General features: G+C 43.2%; 1 protein-coding gene across 2 annotated transcripts in view; it reads left to right on the top strand.

The window, feature by feature from the left end:
* The window catches only part of WDR49 (WD repeat domain 49), a 178,403-nt gene that overhangs the window by 17,057 nt on the left and 146,506 nt on the right, over positions 1-14,840 (top strand). The gene's annotated exons all lie outside the window — the stretch shown is intronic.

Raw genomic sequence — 14,840 nt, 5'->3', positions numbered from 1 at the left:
TTGGTATCGAAAGCCGCTGAGATGTCCAAAAGCACTAACAGGGACACGCTTCCCCTGTCCATGCCCAGACGGAGATCATCAACTAAGGCGACCATGGCAGTCTCAACTCCATAGCCTGCCCGGAAGCCAGTTTGAAATGGGTCCAGAAAATCCGTTTCATCCAAGATCTCTTGGAGTTGGAAGGCAACTGCTCTCTTGATCACTTTTCCTAAAAAAAGGCAACAGCGACATAGGCCGATAATTATTATGTATCAGGGGGTCTAAGGAGGGCTTTTTTAGCAGAGATTTAACTACTGCTAATTTCAGGCGAGATGGAAACTGCCCCTCTCTAAAAGATGTATTAATTATGCGGTGCAGCATGGATGTTACCGCAGTTCCCCCCTGAGCTGCCAGCCATGAAGGGCAGGGATCGAAGGAGCATGTTGTCTTCCTAACACTTCCAAGAATCTTGTCCACTTCCTCGGTACTCACAAACTCAAAGTGATCCAGTTTAATAAGAGTCCACGGAAGCTCTGGATGCTTCTCTTATAGGTTCTGAAGAAATACTGGCGTCGAGATCAGCCCTTATCCGAGAGATTTTATCCGCGAAGAAGTTGTTAAATTTGTCACAGCAGGCTCTAAAATAGGGTTCAGGGAGGGGGGCAGTTGAGTCAGCTCCCTCACTACCCCGAACAGCTCTGCTGGACGCGACTCCGCAGACGCAATACGTATAGCATAAAACGAATGTTTAGCTGCACTTATTGCCACTCCATAAGCCTTCAAGAGAGACTCAAGGAGTGCCTTGTCGGCTAAATGATGTCTTTGCCAGTTGCGCTCTAGTCGTTGCACGGCCTGCTTCCTTTCCCTGAGATCTTCTGTATACAGTGGTACCTCGGGATACGAAATACCCAGGTTACGAAATTTCCGGGATACGAAAAAATCCCATAGGAAATAATTGTTCCGGGTTACGAATGTTTTTTCGGGTTACGAAAATTTTTTTTGGTGCTTTTCGGCGCTTTTTCGCACGAAACGCGGCTTTTCCCCATTAGCGCCTATGGCATTTCGGCTTACGAAGGCTTTTCGGGTTACGAAAGCGGCCGCGGAACGAATTAATTTCGTAACCCGAGGGAGCACTGTACCAGGGTTGCTTATTGGAAGCAGGCTGGAAAGGACGCTTGGGAGCGATACTGTGTATAGCCCTGGAAAGATTTTATCCCAGATGTTAGTCAGGGCATCAACAGAATCGCCATCAGTTCCAACCACATAATGCTCTAGGGCTTCTTGGAACCTTTTGGGTTCTATCAGCCTTCGAGGGTGGACCATCCTAATAGGTCCTCCACCCCCGGGAGGGATTTGGGTAGATGCCTTGAGTCTAGCCTCGACCAGGAAATGGTCCATCCATGATAGGGCAGAGATATTAGATACCTCTGCCCACGGAGTATCCATGTCTGTACTAAAGACGACATCGAGAGTATTACCAGCTCAATGCGTGGGCCCTGAGACCAGTTGGGACAGACCCATGGCAGTCATGGTAGCCATGAATTCCTGAGCCACACCTGTTGGACCTTGACTGACCTCAAAAGGGATGTTGAGGTCTCCCAGGACAAGAAGTCTGGGATATTCCAACACCAGTACCGAGACCAGATGTGTCAGCTTGGCCAGGGAGTCTGTTAGCGCACGGGGTGGACGGTAGACCAACAGAATCCCCAGACTGTCCCTAGCCTTCAGGGTCAGGTAAATACACTCAATGAAGTCCGCTTTCCGGACATGGTTCCTGGTTAAGGGAAAGGTGTTCTTATAGACCAAGGCAACATCGCGCCCCCCCTGCCCACCTAACCTGATCTGGTCCTTGACTGAGTACCCAGCTGGAAGGGCCTGTGCCCACACTGCCTCGCTCTCAGGCCCCAGCCAAGTCTCAGTAATGCAAGCCAGGTCGCAGTTCTTGTGGGGCCTTGGAGGTCCTCAGACGCAGGCGTCGTCCCAGGGGCCGGCGGGCCAGCTTTTAAAGGGTTGCCACTCCCACCGGCTTCCCTTCCCCTCGGGCGCGAGCCAAAAGTTCTTGTGGGGCCCTGGAGGTCCTCAGGCGCAGGCGTCGTCCCAGGGGCCAGAGGGCCGGCTTTTAAAGGGTTGCCGCTCCCACCGGCTTCCCTTCCCCTCAGTAAGTGCCGCGTGGGTGCGAGCCAAAAGTTCCTGTGGGGCCCTGGAGGTCCTCAGGTGCAGGTAAGGTAAGGTAAGGTAAAGTATTTAACAATTCCATAGATACAACTGGGAGGGATAACAGTACAAGCCCATTACAAATGAGAAATAGGTTAAAATGACCAAATGCATTTCAACACTAAGTCTTCTTCAGTGGTCAAAGGATGCTGGAAAAATAAATAGTAATATCAGTGGTTTATCATATATATATATATATATATATATATATAATGAAGACCATATTGTAGATAAATCAATTGCAAATATACCTGTTGTAATAGCATAGGAGGAATAACGATGTGTGTAGGCACATCATAGGAGGAATAACAATGTGTGTAGGCACATCTGGTAAAGGTAAGTAATTAGTTGTCCAATATAAACCTTAAAAAGATACATATCAAGAAAATATATATAAGCAATTTCTGAATTTTAGTAAAGGGAATTTTTAAAGGGGATATTATAGATATGACCTTACTTCCTGTAACCTAGATGTACCACAGCAGAATAAGTCTCAATTAGTTGTTAAAAGTGGGGAACTTTATACCACTCTTATCAATCAAAAAATCTAGCACACCTGTATAACACAACCTGAAGCCATTTATCATGGGATGCTATCCTCTAAGTATTTATATACACTTGGAATCAAATATTAACCGTTACTTACAATCATGTAAGGGTTCAAATATACAAGTACTGTATACAAGCCAAGAACAGATACTAGGTAAAGTTACAGTGTTTCAATCCAGTTACAGCTTTCATTCAAGCCAAAGGGTTTCTGTTTCTGTAAAGTAAAAATCCAGAAGAGTTCTCTTCTTTGGAGTTTCCTGTCCAAATTAACCCCAGTACCAGACACTTTCTCAGTTGTCCAAAATTTAATGTCCATATCAGAATGTTGGAATTGTACAAAGTGCTGGACCATTGGTGCAGTAGTTCTCCGGTTCCTTATGCAGCTCCTGTGTTCAGAAAACCTCATCTTGATTTTACAGGTAGTCATGCCGATGTAGAGAAGGTTACAAGGACACTGAATAGTATATATGACTCCCTTTGTATCACAGGTGTACAGTTCATTCAAAGAATAAATTCTGTTGTTAATAGGATTCACAAATTCAGTTGTTTTTACACAGTTTCTGTATACACTGCAATTATACCATGGAAAATTCCCTTTGGTTTTTCTTTGCACCAGGCTTGACTGAGCCTCCTTGACTATACATTTACTGTGTACAGTACTAGGTGATCTGCAAGGTTCCTCGAGCGTTTATAAGCAAATATAGGTTTCTCTGAACACCCCGGGATGTCCTGGAGTAAGTCCCAATATTTCAGGATAGCTGTCTGGATGTATCTTGTGTGTCTATTAAATGTAATAGGTATGATCATTCTGGATTGTGCTTGCTTTCTCTGTTTCTTCAGAAACAGGCTCTTTCTTTCCATACTTCTTACTTTAAAGTAAGCCTGTTTTAAATCCTTCCTGGGATACCCTCGGATGACAAATTGTTCTATTAAAGTTTTAGCCTGTCTGTCAAATTCCATAAGGCCAGAGCAGTTTCTTCTCAGCCTTAAAAACTGCGAATAGGGTAGATTTCGCTTCATGTGGGGTGGATGGAAACTATCATATCTAAGGAAGGAGTTTGTATCAGTCTCTTTCCTATAGAGGTCAGTTATCAGTGAGGCTCCTCTTTTAACCATCACTACATCCAAAAATTTAATCTTGACATAATCAGAATTCAACTCAAATTTAATTGTATTGTGTACATTATTGAGGTATGTATGAATTTCTAATAGGTCACTCACCGAGCCATTCCATATGATAAAGATGTCATGAAGGTACTTTTTGAATTCAAATATATTAGCTTTGAAGATACTCTCTTCATTCAATATGTACTGATGCTCAAAGCTATCCATAAATAGATTTGCTTATTCTGGTGCAAATTTGCACCCCATTGCAGTACCAGATATCTGCCAATAGAACTTGTCCTGGAAAGAAAAATAATTCCGTTTTAAAGAAATCTCAGCTCATGTACACAAGAAAAGACTAGGTGGATATAGATAGTCCCTTCTCTTATCCAATGTTGATTCAATAATTTCCATTGCCTCATCATGGATTATATTGGTGTAGAGGGATGCCACACTGAGTGTCACCAGAATGCAGTTGTCATTAGGTAATGTGACTTGTTCTAGGACTTGCAGAAAATGTCCCGTGTCTTTGATGTAAGTGGAAATTTGTGGGACAAAGGACTTCAAAAAAGAGTCAACAAATTCAGAAATAGGTTCCAATATGGAGCCACATGCAGATATAATCGGCCTACCAGGGACTGGAGATTTATTCTTATGTATTTTGGGTAACAAATAAAAGACAGGTATTCTTTCTTCTGATATGTGTTTTTGTTAATATAACCATCAATGAGGGCCTCATAAACTATTCCAGAGATTGATTTTTTGATGTCTTTAGTAGGGTCATGACTGCAGGGTGCATAGTGTGATGAATTATTTTGTTGTCTATGGGCTTCTGCTACATATTATTGCATATCCCAAACAGCTATTACTCTTCCCTTATCTGCTGGCTTAAAGACCACATCTTGGAGTTGGCATAGTTCTTTAAGAGCCAAACTCTCCTGTTGTGTTAAATTGTGCCAGACTGTGGGAGAATAATCCTGAATGGATTTTAATTCTTTAAGGATGATATCCTCAAATGCTAAGATATTATGATTAGTGGTAGCTGGGTTAAAGGTAGATTTACCTCTAAATAATTCATCCTGTCTGTCATTATCTATCTACTTGGTCTTAAAAAAATCTGCAATCTTAACCTTTCTAAATAATCTTTGTACCTCAATCATGGTTTGAAAGTAGTTGCTTTTAGGTGTGGGAACAAAAGTTAGGCCTTTTTTCAATACTTGAAGTTGGTGGAAAGTAAATTCCTTTGCAGATAAATTAACTACCTCCTGGTCTTTTGTGTCCTCTTGCTGGGGAACTTGGTAGGTATAGGCGGGATATAGACCGCCGCTTTGCGGCAGTCTCCCGCCGGCGCCATTTGCTCTGTGAGGGAGCCGCAGCAGCCAAACCGCACGGCTCCCGCGCGGAGCAAAAAAGAAGCTCCATTTCGAAGCTTCTTTTTGCGGCGCCTCTATGATGTCGCGAGGCGCCGCTGGCGCATTCGCGACGTCATAGGCGCCGTGACACGTCTGGATGCTATGCGTCCAGTACGTAAACATGGCGGCCCCCATGTGGAAGGGGCACCGCCATGTTGTACGTATTCTATACGTACTAGGGTTAGGGGGGTGCGGAAGCACCGGCCCTTCCTAACCCTAGTACGTATAGAATGCGTACTATATGGCGGTCTATATCCCGCCATAGTGTCCGATCTTCTTCTCATGTTGTATGTGTTTCTGTTTTGTCTTACATTTAAAAAAGACAATGTGGAGGATGGTACTATCGAGGTCATAGAGTCATCAGTGCTAGCATTTAAGGAGATATTCTTCTGCTATCCTCAGGACTTATAACATTATCAGAAGATTCATCAGCAAACGATACAGATTTTTTAGGTTTCTTTGATTTTTTCAATTGTACATCTTATCTTCCTGGAAAAAGTTTCAAGTTGAAAAAAAAGTTTTCAATTAAAGAACAGCTAGTACAGTCAATTAAAATCATAGCCAAAGGCAATGAATATGAATCAAATCTTCTATAAAGCTGCCAAAGTGGCAAATAGGATATATTTTATTGTTTATGGAAAGCACAGTATGTAAAGTGCTAGGCGTATATGTCTAGAGAGGGGGCTAGCTAAGGTAACATTGTTGAAACACCACTATCTCTGGTAGCCACCTGAAAGCAAGAGCACATGAAAAAGGGCAGCCAAGGGAGATCTGAAATTATTATTATTATTATTATTATTATTATTATTACTACTATTATATTTTATTTATATGGTGCTGTAGGTTTACACAGTGCTGTACATACAATAAAATAGACAAAAAGAAACCTGCCTATGGTGTACATTTTTCAAAATGAGAACAATATACATATACATATAAAATAATACATAGATGATAGAAGTCGATAAAATAAGCAGAACTGACAGGCCATGTTCATAGGGGGAAGGTTACTCCTTTAAAACACAATCCTTTATGTGACTATTCAGAAGGAAACCCCATTGAGCCAAATGAACCTTATTCTCAGGCCACTCTGTTTTGATTCTGAGAACTACAGTATTTAGGGCGTTCTGTATAGGCTTTAGAAATACTCTGGAACCCAATCTGGTGTAAAAGTAGATAATGGCCATGTACATTATCCAATATGGAAAAATCCCAAAACTCTGGGTAGTTTAGCTTGCAATAAAAAGGCAAGCATAACAGATATGTTTAAAATCATGCATGGGGTAAAGAGAGTAAGTAGAGAGATGACTTTCCTCCCTTCGCATAATACTAGAAGCTGGGGCCATCCATTGAAAGTAACTTCTAGGAGATTCAGAACAGATAAACGGAAATCATTCTTCTCACATCACATAAACTGTAGAACTCAGTGCCACAATGTTTGTTTTCATTCTTTGTTGTCATTGCTGTTCTTGTTATGTGCTTTCAACTCATTTCTGACTTATTGCAACCCTAAGACCATAAAGGATTATTAAGGGCTATCATGGGGTTTTCTTGGCAAGATTTGTTCAGAATAGGTTTGCCATTGTCTTCCCCTGAGGCTGAGAGAATGTGACTTGCCCAAGGTCACCCATGGGGTTTTATGGCCAAACAGGGAATTGAACCCTGGTCTCCAGAGTTGCAGTCCAGCACTCAAACCCCTACACCATGCTTGGCTCTCACCTATTCTTTACATCCCTAGTAAAATAATAATAATAAATGAGAATAGTATAGTTTCATTTCCTTCTCTAATGTGATAAATACATATTTAAGCAGTTTCCTTGTTTTGAGAGCAGGGTGCTGTCCCCTGTTTTAGGAGAACATTTTTTCATAGCAATCATTCTGTGTACTTTCTGAAGAGCAAACAAATGGTTTAAATGCAAGGCACTTCCCAGGAGAGATCTGTCTCATTTACATGGATTCTCTTTTTTTAAAAGAAAAATCATTGGGAGAAGCTGTTCTGTATTAGCTCTGAGATTAGTATTACATTTGTATGTAAATGTGTAACTCAGCAGATGGAATGACCCAAGGGAGACAGAGTGGAATACAGAATATTTCCTGCATTAAGTAAGTTATCATTAAATGGAAGGGATTTGCAAGTGTCTGTAAAAACAAGAGCTTGACTGACCGGAACTGGAACATTAAGACAATGTAGACTAGTGCTTAAAGTATCGGACTGGGACTTGGGAGATGCAGTATCAGTTCCTCACTGAACAATAAAATTCATCGGGTGACCTTGGGACAGTCCTTTTTAGCCTAAACTACCTCACAGGGTTGTTGTTCAGAGAGGCAGGTGATCTTTTCCCCCATGAAGCCGCCAGGTTCTTGACTGCACTGCATGTTTGAAAGTGGTGTTGTGTTTTTATATTATATCTTTTTAATTGTGGTGCTGTACAGACTGGTGCTTTGCGCCGGCCTGCACGCGTACTAGGGTTGCCTCGGGGCGTCCTTTCCTCTAAATGGGGCGGTGCAGACGTGACATCTTGGCACCGAAACGGATCTCCTTCATTTGTTTTGTGTCGCTGGCGCAGCATTTACACGGCTGTGCCAGCGACACAAAGGAGAAAGGGGCCAAGTGGCCCCTTTCTCCCTTTCCCTGCCGCTGTCAGGGTGTCCTTGGGGCTTGAAGCCCCAAGGACACCCCTTTCCAGGCCGTGGGGAAGCGGCCTTTTGCCGCTTCCTCAAGGCCTGGAAAAGTGGCGGATCAGGGCCTCAGGGCTGCCGCTGTGGCAGCTGAGGCCCCAATCGGTTGGGGAAAGGGGCAGTCTGTACACCACCTGTGTTTCAAATGTATTTTAAGCTGGTTTTAACTATGTGCTTTTTAACAGAGTTGTTGCCTATTTGTTTCTTAATTTTTTGAAATAAGATTTTAGCTAATTTTTCATTTTAAAATATTGTTAGCTGCCTTGGATCCCATGCTAGTAGAAAAGTGTGGTATATATTGCATAGGTGACATAATAGCCATGTTTAAATACTGAAAAGGGAATCATATTGAGGATGGAGCAGGCTTGTGTTTTTTTCCTGCTCCAGAGACCACTAGGACATGGAGCAATGGATTCAAACTACAGGAAAAGAGATTCTACCTAAACATTAGGAAGAACTTCCTGATGGTAAGAGTTGTTTGACTGTGAAATATGCTGCCTTGGGGAATGGTGAAATTGTTTTGGGGGGTTTTTAAACAGAGACTTGATAACCATCTGTAAGGAGTGCTTTGACTGTGTCTTCCTGCATGGCAAAAGACTGGGCTGGATGGCCCTTGTGGTCTTTTCCAACTCTAGGATTCTATGATCCTATGTAGGCTTGATTCCTCTTAGTGCATTAGACTAATAGTTGCACATTTCTTGTGTGGCAAGGGAAGGCAGACAAGATCTGCCAGCTTTGAGCAGACTGTTTCTCCAGTGCCGTTTCTTCCTTTAGGACATCTATCCTCAGAGCCTTTTTATATCTTGCTTTCTTGGGTCCCATTCTGGGAGAAAGAAACAATAAAAATAAGTAAGTAAGTAAGTAAGTAAGTTACATTTGTGCACTGCCCCAACAGGATTCTGGCTATAATCTGCAAAGGGGAAGGCAGATTGCAATTGCCTACTGGGAGGAAAGAAATCACAGGGCTGAAAAACCATCCCTTAACTACCTGTGAAAGCAGACAGACAGATGATTTGTTTAAATTAAGCCTCAGATTGAATTTATCTAAAGGGAGGCCTTTGAATTTTAAATGGCAGACCTCTTTGGGCTCACTTGAATAGTGGAGTCTGTAGTGCTGGGGGAGGGAGTAATGATTGCTTCTATGAAATCTGGTGGATGGTAAAAACCATAAGAAAAAAAGCTCTTTGAGGAATCTGAAGATCAATAGCTAGCTTCAAATTTCAAAAGCACTGATAACAAAGTAAAGAAAATCTCTTAGGTCTCTGTCTGCACCTTGAATTCCTTCTGATGTTCGGTGGATTGGAATAAGGAGTGAAAGATCTAGGCCAAGAGCCAAGTGACTGCTTGCAGTCTGCCACAGTTGTATATCCCCTGAAAATTGTCTGAGCCTCTGGTGCACTACACTGCAAGGAAGTGGTAGAAACCATCACCATCCACCAGTGTCCATTAAAGGATGGGAAATCTGAGTCTGGAAACATTACCTGTTGGAACAAACAATTCTTTAAACTTTTCTGCCAGAGTACTTGGATGATTCTGAGAATTCTACTTAAAAAGATAACTTTCGCCAGCTCTGGGAAATACATGTTAGATGTTTAGCTGCCCATCTGGCATTAGTCTTGTGAGAACTAGAAGACTGAGATTTCAGGGGCCAAACTCTGAGACCTACGGATGGTTCCTAGTAATGTTTGAGGGAGGAAGGTAGATCTCCTAGGGAATCTATAACACACACACTCTCTCTCTCCCTCTCTCTCTCTCTCTTTTAAAAATACTGCTTTCCTCTGTAGATTCCTTCTTACCTTGAGGACCAAGCCCTGAGACATGGGAACCCTATTTGGTATTGTTACTTGTTGCTTAATATCATATATGTTGTTGATTTAACTAGCTATTTTGAACTGACCTGTGGTTCCATTTCTCCCCTGATTCTCTGTGATAAACTTTCAAGTCCCACTTACTTTGTGTATCAAAGACTTCCAGGGCCTATCTTTGAGCCATCCAAAACGTGAGAGGTCCTGCCCTAGCTAGGGATGCCATATCCCGGCGGCACCCGGGACTGTACCGGTTTTGGCGGTACCGGGCCCGCCCCGTCCTGGGTGCTGCCAAATCACGGGTTGGGGCCCAGCCTCTGAGCCGGGCCCACTCATGCGGCCATGGCCATGGCCATGGCCCCTCTCCTCCTCCTCCTCCTCCTCTCCTCCTCCTCCTCCTCCTCCTCCTCCTCCTCCTCCCCCTTCCACCACGCGTGGCCGCGCTGCCTTCCTCTTCCTCCTCCGCGCACGTGCGCACCCTTCTTCTCCTCCGCACGGCCGCACGTATGAAGCGGAGGAGGGCAGCATGGCCGCGGAGAGGCGGAGATGGAGGCGGAGCTTCCTGCATGCGGCCCCACCACCCTCCACCTCCTGCGTGCGGCCACCCGGCCCTCTTCCCCCTTCCCGCACGGCATGCTGCCCTCCTCCGCTTCATACGTGCGGCCGTGCGGAGGAGAAGAAGGGTGCGCACGTGCTCGGAGGAGGAAGAGGAAGGCAGCACGGCCACGCGGTGTGGAAGGGGAGGAGGCGGTGCCATAAGTCAGGACCTCCAAACCGGGACAAATGTAGGACAACAATTTCAAATGTAGGACACATTTTTTAAAATGGAGGACACGCGAAAAAACTTTTAAAATGGCCACCCACCTCCTCCTCCTTCGCCTCCTCTGCCCCAGGCCGGGGGCCAGCGGCAGCTCCCTCTGACATGCGCATACGTGTGCTTGCCTAAACGGAGCACCATCATCCCCTGGAATCTGGCCAATGGCAGAGCAGTGGGGGCGGGGCTGATTCCAGCTCCAGTCTACCATTGGCCAGCCTCAAGGAAGAGGTGGAGCCTCAGACGAGGAGGAGGAGGAGGAGGAGTGAGACTATGGGCCAGCCAGGGGGAGGGAAAAGCACACTTTCTTGGCGCATGGAGAGGGGGAGGAGGAAGAGGGGGAAACAGGAGGAGGAGGAGGAAGAAGAGGAGGAGGTGGGTGCCCATTTTAAAAGTTTTTTCGCGTGTCCTCCATTTTTAAAAAATGTGTCCTACATTTGAAATTGTTGTCCTACATTTGTCCTGGTTTGGAGGTCCTGACTTATGGCAACCCTAGCCCTAGCTCCAAATTATCTCATCACCAAAGCAGACAAAATGTAATCTGCCTGCATCTGTACAAACATAAAATCTATTTTTCTTTGACTCACTAAATTAATATTGGATCCATCTGCTGGTTAAGTATGTTCTAAATCACAAGTTGGCAACTCAAAATGGAAGAATGGTGTACATTCTACTTCAGTTTCCTTCCCTAGTACATTTTCTTTGCTCTGAGAAATTTAGCATGGGTTACTGTGTGTTAAATATTTGCTTAGATTTGCCTGTTAGTGTTGTTCCTAGTTAGAGTCATGAAATAATTCTACTATTCTGCAGTACTCATTACACATTCTCTAAAGTGGAGATTCAGCCAGGATCTTCCCTGATGTTGACCTCCTCTTGTCTACAAGTGATACAGCCTTTCTATTGACAACAAGATGGCTGTGGTGGTGATCATGACTGCTGCTTGTGGACAAAGTTTGGGAAAAATTGTTTTGGAGGTGGCTACAGCTCCCAGTATCCACCCAGCCAGAAGCTGAAGTATTCTTGGGGTTGTGATCCAAAAAGTTAAATGTCCATACTCTATGTATGAACAACTGAAGGTGAGGAAGTTCTTCAAGTAGAGATTTTTTGTAGTTCTGATTCCTTTTAAATCAGGGGTATTCAACCTAGAATAATATGCATGCAAATCATATGATCTACCACCAATCTATGGCTCTCATAGAGGGTAGTCCTTCAAACATTTCAAGAGGATATTTTACTTTTCTTAGGGGCTGTACAAAGAGCCCTGAAGGGGCGGCCTCCAGCTGACCCTTCTTCAGCCGGATCGGAGCCATGGCAACCTCACGCCATCACCCTGATCCAGCCTTTCAAGGGTGCAAAAAGGGGCAGCAAATGGTGGCTCCTTTTTGCTCCTCAAAAGGACACCATAGGCACAGCAATGCGGCTATATGGGGCTCCTTTGACACTGTGTCATCTGGACGCAGTGCTGGAGGTGCACCATGATGCTGCACAGTGTCTGGAGTTGCGTGTGGTATCAGGGTGCCCGGGGGGGGGCAGAGTTGGGTGTGCAGTGTGAGGATGCTACACCCCAACTATGCCCCCAGGCCAGCCTTTCAGGCTGGTCTGCAAAGGCCCTTAGTTCAGTTACATCTCTGTACATTTCAGACATGCCCCTCTGATAACTGAAATAGGCAGTATAGTATAGTGGTCGGGGTGCTAGACTAGAAATAGAGAAATTCAAGCCATGAAATTTACCAGGTGACCTTGAACAGTCATACATTCTCAGCTTGTCCTACCTCACAAGAGTGGTTTGAGGATACAGTGGGGAGAAGGAAGAGGAGAGTCATCTATATTATCAGAAGCACATTGGAGCAAATCTGTGATATTTATGTAAGATATAAATAAATAGTTCAAGTTGATGGCCCCTAACATCAACATGTCCCACTGACTCTACACCCTAACCTCTTTTCATTCACATAAGATCTGAAGCCTGCACTATTTCTGTGTAGACTCATACATACGAATAGTGCACATAGCCTTACCATTAATTCCTCACACCAATTTGCAGTGATCAGAGGGAAAGTGGTTATCATATTGATGGTGAATCCAGAATTTGTGGAAGTGGCCCTGCTCCTGCTCCCTCTAGTTCATCAAATGTGCACAGGGTCAGTTCTGACAAGCCTCCTCGTACTTAGGATTTCCATCTCTCATATATAATGGGAAGAAAGCATTTTAATGAAGTTCAGGAATCCTACCTTCCTTTATCTTTGGTCACCTTCTGCTGTGCCCATTCCTGTTGCCTGTCTGTTACTCCCACACAAGAGGTTTTTAGAGCCTGCAGGAGAAACTGGCCAACACTGCAGAAATAATCCAGTTTGACAGTGATTGAACTGTCATGGCTCAATGCTGTGGAATCCTGGAATTTGTAGTTTGTTTTGGCACCAGAGCTCTCTGATAGAGAAGGCTAAATGTCTCGCAAAACTACAATCCCCAGAATTCAATGAGCCATGGCAGTTAAAGTGGAATCAGACAGGGTTTTCTCTTCAGTGTGGATGCAGCCATAGTTTTTAAAATAGACTTTGCTCAACAAGACAGAGTACTGTACTTCTGATGCTCTTTAGATGGACTTAAACTTGTGGCTATTAATTGATCATGATCCTAATAACGCCCACTGGATAGCAAAGTTTCCAAGAGTTCTGGCTGTTCATTGTTTCCAAAAACTAAAGTGTAAATCTAACCTTAACTCAAAAACAAAACTACCATCACCCTAATTCAGTGCATAAAGCTGTTGCTGTCCAGGAAAAAAAAAAGCAAAATAGAATTAAAGGGGCAAATGGAGTGTAATTTGCATTCTAAAATACTGTTTCATTAATGCACTATGTGACACAGTGAGATAGATAGTGCTGAAATATTAATGGAATTTTTTATGTAAAAATTAATTAAACTTGATTTTCCACAAAGTTATTACAGTGTTGCACTTTAGATATCCCTCCTTTCTTTAAATATTAGGTGTAAAAACCGAAGTGGTATTACCACCCTCAAGTCTGATATTTGGTTAAGTAATTACAAGAGTGGATTAGGAAGAAGTTTTTTATACAAAACATCTCTTGTCATTTCTTCTCAGTCCCTCCTACCATATTTTCATTTGTGGATATTAAAAAAAATCAAAGAAGTTCATTTTAAAAAGTAAAATAAAAAAGAGCCCCAAGGGAAGACTGGATTGAATGATTATTAAATAGGATAAAGAGTCTTCCTTCTTACTGAGTGATCCAAAATCATTATTCCGACAGCTTTTCAGCCAAGCATATGAAATGAGTTTATGGCCTCAGGTATTTGAAAAATGAAAAAGAAAATGTCCCTTATAATCATTTACTAAAAGAAGAAGCCCAGGCCAATTAGCTTGTTTTGCCCAAACACACTGGCAGTTATTTTATGGAGATGCAAAGCCACAATGTGGGTTTCAACTGGTCTGTAGTTTTTCGGTGTAATTCATATGTGAGGAGCTCTACTTTTAATAAGTAAACTATGGAAGCAGTTTGTATTTTTCCCCTTTCCTTTTGTTTTGTGGACCTATTGAATAATATAAAAAGAATTTCTCTTCAATCCTATGCATGATTACTTACAGTAAATATCCACAGGGTCATGATGGACTTGGATGCCTGAGACAGCCTTCAAATAGGGATGGGAATCATATGGCCCTGCAGATGTTGTTGAACTGCAGTTCCCAGCATTCTTAACTGCTGATTATACTGGCTATGACTGTTGGAATTTGCAGTTCAGCAACAATGAGAGAGCTGTACAATGCCTGAATCTGCTTTGTCATGTACAACCCAACTCTGTACATGTTTACGTGAGTTAGGTGCCAGTGGGGACTACTCACAAGGAAGCGATAGCAAGTAAGTCTTAATTAAATCTAGTTGATTGTATACTACACTGACATTCCTTCTCCTTGTTCAACATGAAAGCCAAATCTCTGGGTGCATCTACACTACAGAAATAATGCAGTTTGACATCACTTTGATTGTCAGGGCTCCAGCCTACAGAATACTAGGATTTGTAGTGTTGTGTGGCACAGCACTCTTTCGCAGAGAAGGATAAAGACCTTGTAAAACATCAGATCCCAAGATTCCATAGGATGGAGCTACAGCACTTAAAGTGGTATCAAACTGCATTATTTCTACAGTGTGGATGCACTCTTAATGTGCATACAAGCAGAGAGCAATCACCCTGATGGTTTGAAAAGAACTCTTTTTTATACTATGATTCAGGTTCTTCAGGTATCTAGCAAGTTCATGTAAACCTTGAAGG

The sequence above is a fragment of the Sceloporus undulatus genome, chromosome 3 (genome assembly GCF_019175285.1).
Source record: "Sceloporus undulatus isolate JIND9_A2432 ecotype Alabama chromosome 3, SceUnd_v1.1, whole genome shotgun sequence".
Lineage (NCBI taxonomy): Eukaryota > Metazoa > Chordata > Lepidosauria > Squamata > Phrynosomatidae > Sceloporus > Sceloporus undulatus.
Note: the sequence above shows the minus strand (reverse complement) of the source record. Positions and strands in the feature narration are given on the sequence as shown.